We start from the raw sequence: 8559 nt of genomic DNA, 5'->3' as shown, positions 1-8559 counted from the left end.
ATTGTAAAATAATAGACTTTAATGAAAATTATGATAAAATAATGGGACATTAATGTTTCCGAGTAAGCAATGAAACCGGTAAACCGAGAAAATAGGGCCAAATCGTCAATTTTACCGGTTTTTGGGACATTTTCATAAACCAATTTTAGTCTGAGACTTTTTCGTAAATTAGGGTAAAATATTGGGACTTTTCCGGAGATTTCCCTATATTCATATATTGATATAAACTTATTATTGTTCAGAATTGTTTTCGCCTTCTCAATTACATAATTGCTCTCATTGTGACCGAAGTCTCTCATATATATATATATATATATATATATATATATATATATATATATATATATATATATATATATATATATATATATATATATATATATACTAAGATTTAAAAATAAAGGCCATAAAAATATATTAAATGTAACAAGTTCATTAAATACATATGTTTTCTTAATAAGAAAATATAATTTAGCATTTATTGATTTTGTTATTTATTTATTATCACAGTTAAACTATTTTGTTCGTTAGTACATTATGAAAAATTTATGACCTTTATCGTCAATTGATCTGAAAATCAATGGTCAAGAATTTCATATCCCTATAAATAACGTAGAAATTTTTGTAAATGTCATACCATAATAATTCGCTATTATCCTTTTTCGTCTATTTTTCTTATAATGAAGATGCCTAAACCTTATGGGGTCATGGTGTTGTTAGTTGTGGAAATTCTTATGGTGAAAGTGAATGTGGGTATGGCGGTAGACTGCAATATCATAAAACTACTACCATGTTATCAATTTATTAAAGATCCGACGTTACCAGCACCATCTCCAGATTCAGAATGTTGCAACAATCTCCAGATGGAAGAACCTTGCCTATGTGACTTTGCGAAGAATCCAATCGTTGGCCCGTATCTGGACAATCCTGCTATTAAAAAAGTGGCAGATGCTTGTAGTGTTACCATCCCTGACCCAAAAACTTGTCATTAATGTTTAATTATTTTGATATAAATAATTGTTACTTCTACTTATTAGATCACTAGATGATGGAGTAATAATGTTTAGAGTTGAACTTGAAGATTGAATAATTGTTGTGAGAGGTATCCATTGTGGTGACATATATGGTAAAATCTCTAATACAATTTTCCATACCGCATCTTGTTTCTTTGCTTTTTTTTTTAATATTTCTTTTACCCCTAATTGGATTTGTTTCAAAATAAGAAAAAGAATATCCTGAATAAACAAGGCCGGTGGATTTATGTTGGGTTAAAGTATAAATTTCAACATGAAAAAAAAGAGGAAGAGTTTGGAAGAGGCGGTACAAGTGTTGCGCCAAACAGAGGACGCACAAAGGTTTTTGACTTCGAAGACTTCTAAAAACCAAACATCTGCGAGACAAAAAGTGTTGCGCGTGTGCTGCTTCGTGCATCAATAAGATGTCTGAAGAGGTTTTTTCCAAAAAACAAACAACACCTAAATCAATAATTTTTTTAGAAAAAGTAAGAGTAGACAACATAGTTTTTGCCATAAAGTTTATAAATCCAATGAATATAATATGGAAACAAGAATTATTAAATTATAATTTTAAAACTTTTTATTAAAAAGAAGTCGAACCTTATTATTGAGATGGTTGAATAATGATTGTTGCCATAATTAGTAATCCGTTTGGGGTGATCCCATTCAAATTCATAGCGGATAAGCAAAAAAAATTAGAGCTTATTTGAGCAGATAAGGACGAAAAACGAAAGCCCGACAAAACAAGAAGGCCGTGCCACACCTCATTAATAACCGTGCCACACTCCATGATTTTGAATCCTACTCGAACAAGGAAACTTCGACCTTGTGACACGACATTTGCATTACTACGACATGGTTTCGTTCTTTTATATAAATACTTGATGTTTTTTCCCTAAAGACATATCTCGTACGTAACATCTCAATTTCCAGAATAAATTTTTAATTTTAAAAATAGAATAAACATCTATTTTTAATAAAGCTACGTTCAAGTCAAACAACTTGTTCATAATTCATTATCCAAAAATTAGAGATATAAAGAAGACAATGCAAAATCTTGAATCATAAAACTGTTGATGTATGTGTATAGTCCCGCCTTCACAATCTGATAAGTACCTGAAAAAGATTTAATCCACACCTGTAAGTATGAAACTTAGTGAGTTCCCTACAACATCACATAACACACAACATATATAAACAAATATGAGTTATTAGTAACCCTTGGGGCTATCAGCAGTCCCAATGGGCTAACACCACGCCCTATGGGCTAACAGCATGCCCTATGGGTTACCAGCAACCCTGGGGACTATCAGCAATCCCAATACGCTAATAGCATGCCTCAGCTATCAGCTACTCGGTATCACATAACAACAATCAGCAAATAAGACCCAACTGGTCATCATGCACACATACACACATACACACTATGACATAAGTAATACAGTAAGAAAACTCACCTTGCAGATAACAAGTAAACATAACAGCTCTGACATAATGTAGACTGGTACTACGAGACACCTATCAACAAGGAGGATCAGTCTACTCCCTAAAACCCTTAAATTGACCAAAACTACATCATGGTCAAAGTAAACATAAGTTGATCGTCATGTATTGGCCACCCATTGGTCATGCCATGACAGCGTAAAGACAAAACAATCGCGGAGCTATCTGTCCCCCGTCATGACAATTAACCTGCCATGTTGTAGGAACTACTCTATACAACTTAATGTTTTAAGCTCTTAATCGTTCAATCCAAGCACTCAAACATTCCAGAAGGCCTTCTGCATCCCAAAACACCATAAAATCATTGCTTTTTAGACATGCATGTCTAATGCATGTATTCATCATAAGCTAGGTCAAAATGACCAAAATAAGATCTTAACTTCAAGTATGGTTCACAAAAGATCACGAAGCATCAGATCGAAAGACCAAAATAATATTATAACAAGGTGGAATGATAATGCTGCAAACATTTTCACACCTAACAACAAAATATTCATTTAATGGACCAAAAAAAGTTTAGAATCTAGCTATAGCAACTTATAAGGAAAAAGATGGAAACTTGAATCATACACAAGGTCCAAAAGATAGATAGAAGTTGAGATGCTCTTCTGTAAGGATGCAAAACTCCATCTTGAAACAGATTCTAATGAAAATCAACCAAAATACTCCAAAAACTGATGAGAGAGGAGAAGGGAGTCTTAAAGTGGTGAAAGGCAGGCTAGGGTTTCTCTAAGAGGTCTAAAATTTGATGGATGATGGAAAAATATCACATAACACGAAACCATCCTTTAAATACATAGGAAACCCTAAAAGCTCATCGGCTTGGGCTACCCAATGCACACCTCGTGACAACATGTTTGTTACCTTGTGACATCCTTATCACATCGTGAGGATCTATTCCTGACCTCGTGATGAGGAGTTTTCACCCAATTCCACCCCGAATTCAAACTGTCATAACTTCTTCATTTCAACTCCGTTTTTGACGATCTTTATATGCACGGAAAAGTATTGATGATCCCCAAAACCATCAATAAATACTTTAGGCTCAATACAAGTTAAAATAAAAACTATAGTCTATGCAAGAAGACCGATATACAATTTTTCCCATTTCACCCTTTTGTTTTGAAGCATAATTAGAGGGCTTTAATCACATAACCCAAACTTATCAACATCCGCTAGGGTCAAAATCCTATTAACTTGATGTCTAAGACATTTACTCGATCCATTTACAGCCACTATCTCAATTATAGAAACATCCCTAAATTGGGTGTTACAATTCTCCCTACTTAAATTGGATTTGGTCTTTGAAATCTTGCTCAGTTAGAATTTTAATTTCACTAACACAATCCATATGCTCCCGTAAATACATATATAAATGATAACGATCAATGTACTACTCAAAACTAGAAGCCAAACAATCTAAGCTCTAGATACATACATAAACAGATAACGATCATCCACTAGTTGTCTTTACCCTAAGTCACAGACCAGGAACACTAATAATTTTCATAACAACACTCAAAACATTTCGATCAAGGATTCCAATCCATTTCTAAATTAGGAAATCACTCAAAATTCCTCAATACACACTTCACTTCCTCACAATTTGTGAGTAGCCAACTGCTCCCATGAGCAAAACCATGGTCAAAACCAACGTCCCGTGACACTCAAGCTCCCAAAAGAGCTCAGGTGCACAATCGTCTTCCGAGACACCCAAGAGACATATAAGAGGCCACATCACTAGCAACTTAACTCACATGAAACATTTTCATAAACTGAACATGAATCCACAAAGAATAATCTTAATAATAAGCTGCTAATATACCACCATGACTTTTCTATCAAGTCAACACCCTACAACTGGCTGACTCAACCTGCCATTCATTCAGCCACCGGTTTCAAAACTATATTGCTCAACACCTATCTATGGCACACGATAAGTAGACCAACACACGGGTCTCCACTACACAAGATGTTGTGACTAGGGACACAAATGAGTTGAGCCAAGTCCTAGCCGGTAGGCTTGGTTCGGCCTCGTTTAAGTTATACGAGGCTCAATCTCAACCTCGGCTTGACTTAATATTTATTGTACCGAGCTCAGCTCGAGCTTGTAAAGAATTATACAATCTCGACTCTGGCTCGTGCTTGGCTTGTTTTCTTCACAAACGTGCCTAAATAAGCTTAAGCTTAGCTCGATCTTGTTAAGAAGCTCATTTACTAATTCCGTAAATCATAATTTCCCAATATGTTTTTATTTTTCTATATAAAAATAATTGTAACGACCCAAATTTTCAAAAGAAAATTTTCATTTTTTATTACCCAAAATACTTTACACAAACCATGAATCCCAAATACAATTGTGTTCAAAATTTCTAACCATTAAAAACTTATTTCAAAACATCAGAGTTTCCCATAAAAACGCCTAAGAGAGAGTGCACGTCCCACCATCAAGTCTTGCCCTTGCCCTTAGACTCCGATGTACTTGAAACAAATCCACAAACTATAAGCTAATGTTTAGTGAGTCCCCCAGAGCATACCCCACACCTAATCGACATAACACATATCATATTAGCTATAAAAGCTACATATATCACATAAGCCATGCCTACTAACATATAAGAATGTCGTGGGATCCTCCGAAGGTCTTATACCTACATGCCATGGGCTCCCTCATGGTCCTTACCTAGGAATGCCACGGGCTCTCCCACATTGTCTTATATCCGACTACCACAGTCTCCCCCCAGGGTTTTCCATGCAATAACATAATAATAAACTAACATAATGGCATGACCACAAAGCATAGATCTGACTTCCTTGAGCTGGAAAAACATGTAGAGTTTCTAACTTTACGTCCATCATGTCTAGATGAAGATCTTAAGCTTCAAATGAACTTAACACTCAACTGAATGCATGCATCACCTAAAGATCCCCCTTTACACTACGTATCTTATCCATAAACCCAAAATGGTGGCCAAAATCACAATAAAACCCAAATGAGAAGATGTAATCTAATAATCTCCAAGTTCAAGACTTTTACCTCAAATGGTTGCCAAAAGAGCGATATATTCTCGATCGCAAAGCTTCCCTCCAAGCTGAACAACTTCAAGCTCTCCCAAACCTTCACCAAGCACCAAAAGCACACAAAAATCTACTTAACACCACAAGATTCCCAACAAGAGGCTTACAACTCGATTTAGGATTTTAGGAGGACAAGGAGGATGATAAGGAGGCTAGTCAAGGAAGTTTAAGGTCTTTAAATATGGTCCAAAACCCTGAAAATTAGGGTTTCCTTCTGAGTGGTCAACTCCCCGAGTTGAGGCTCCTCAACTCGTCAAGTTGCCTCATTAAACTGCGCGACCAAGCAAAATTCTATTCCCCGAGTTGAGACTCCTTAAATAGTCGAGTAGCCCCATTAAATCCATGATACTTCATTTTCAATTCACCGAGTTGGCTTCTCTAACTCGTCGAGTTCAACTTGAAATTTGCAAAATTCCATAATTAACCTTTTAGATTTCAGGTGTTACAACCACCATCCCCACCACCACAACCACCACCGCCACCAACACCACTAGCACCACTTCTGAAACCAATCGACGCCACCACCGTAACCTTTGTCACTTATACCACCACCACCTCTTCTGCAACCGACTGTCATAATCATATACGATTACTCAATCTATGAACATACATATATGTATAATCATTTACGATTAGGCATATACATATAAACATGTATAATCATATATGATTATACCTTTTTGCCATATAATCATTTATGAATAGGCTGCCGGTACGCTAGAGTGTTAGAGCGGCAAATGAGATATATATGACTAAAGTTGAGATATATATGACTAAAGTTGAATTGCAAGATCTCTCTTTTTTTCATAATCTCAAGTGAACCGTACCCTATATATTGGAATGTATATTTTTAAATCAGTGTTATGACCCATCAAAAACTTGTTTACTCCATTATAACAAATGTCCATATAGGAAGGTATATTTTAAAAGTTTTAAAGATAAAATATTTTAATTTATCAACATATATAGATTATTTATTATAAGAATTAGAACTTGTTTACATGGTTAGTTTCTTAAAATTTGTAGCTATTTTTAAATTTGTCTAAATGGTGGTTGTTCTTTCAAAATGTTTGAAGATAGGGTTGGTTGACGAGAAGTGAGGTTTTGGTGCTTACGAAGAGATATAACTCAAGTTCAAGAATCCACGCCAATGGACTAGAATTCAATATCATGGAAGACATTCTCACAAATTGTCATTCTCTTAGAATGTATTCCCACTCAATCTTAAAGAATTATTGACGATTCTTGAATAAATACAGTATAACAATAGAAAATTTGTTACTTTTTTTTGGAATTTCACAATTCAAGCTACATATTTTTAAGGCATACTATATGTTCATCATTTTCATGTAGTTGAACCGACTTCGGGTGTATATATATATATATATATATATATATATATATATATACCAATTTTGCAAAAGTTTATTTACTTTACTTATTTATGTATGTATTCTCAAAGAATATGGATATTCAACGTACTATTTTATCAACTCTATTTGTCGGTGCTAGAAAATAGAGAACTAAAACCAACATTTATTTTTAATAATGACAGGCTAGCAAAAAAAGATGACTAACTTTTCATGAATGGTACAAGTATTAAACTTGAGGCATGAAAAAATCACCAAAAAACAAAAGCTGGTTCTTCAAGAATAATAAAGAGTCCGTCAAGAATATATTATATATTATAATTTTTTGTATATTCTTCAGAAATGATAAATAATTTCTAAAGAATGTAGTAAAAAAACTTTGTGTATATTCTTTAAAATATTATATATATTCTAGTATTATTTTAATAAAATGATTTTTATTTTCATATTATATATTGTTGATTATATTGTAATATATTTTTCTTAAGGAATGATATGTTAGTGTTTTATGTATGAGGTGGATTATTTAACAATGTAACTTCTCAAAAAAAATTAATATTCTTCAACACCGAAAGACTAAAAAAACTATTAAATTAAAACATATTCTTCAAGAATAAAAGAATCAAAATATATGCTCATCTGTTAAATGAAGACGTGTTATAAAAAAATTTGATTTAATTTAAATATGTTAAATAAAATATGTAATTTGATTTGATTTTTATTAATTAATTTTAGTTTGTTGTCTAAAACTTAGATATTTATCATTTCTCTCTCTCTCTCTCTCTCTCTCTCTCTCTCTCTATATATATATATATATATATATATATATATATATATATATATATATATCTTAATTACCCTAATAATTAATAATGTAATTAGATAATACATACTAGTCCATATTAAAATGATGTACCTTAAGATGACATCATTTCATTCTTTTTAATCTAATGGTAAGAAATTGGTAACATATTCACACAATACTTGTGATATATATACACAAAGGAAGGTTCTAATGAGCACAATTATAAAATCGAGAATGCAAGAACATATCCTAGCGACATATTTCAATTTGCTAAAAAACCCTCCTGCCTACCGTCGCGACGAAAGAATGTAATATGCATATGTGAATAACTATATTCATTTATAAATATATAAGTATATACGTATATAAATAAGTATGTGGCTATTCTCAAATGATCATGCATATACAAATACACTTATATATTCATAGGGAAATCTCCAGAAATGTCCCAATATTTTACCTTAATTTACGAAAAAGTCCCAAAATAAAATTTGTTTATGAAAAAGTCCTAATTACCGATAAAAATGACGACTTGACCATATTTTCCCATTTTCATTACTTAACCAGTTTTAATAAAGTCCAATTATTTTTCCATAATTTACGAATATGTCCCAAATTATGGTAAAATAATAGGATTTTAATGAAATTATGGTAAAATAATGGGAATTTAATGTTTCCGGGTAGGTTATGAAAACGGTAAACCGAGAAAATAGGGCCAAATCGTCATTTTTACCGGTTTCTGGGTCTATTTCATAAACCAATTTTAGTTTGAGAGTTTTTCGTAAAT

The sequence above is a fragment of the Lactuca sativa genome, chromosome 3 (assembly GCF_002870075.4).
Source record: "Lactuca sativa cultivar Salinas chromosome 3, Lsat_Salinas_v11, whole genome shotgun sequence".
NCBI classification, from domain to species: Eukaryota; Viridiplantae; Streptophyta; class Magnoliopsida; order Asterales; family Asteraceae; genus Lactuca; species Lactuca sativa.
Note: the sequence above shows the minus strand (reverse complement) of the source record.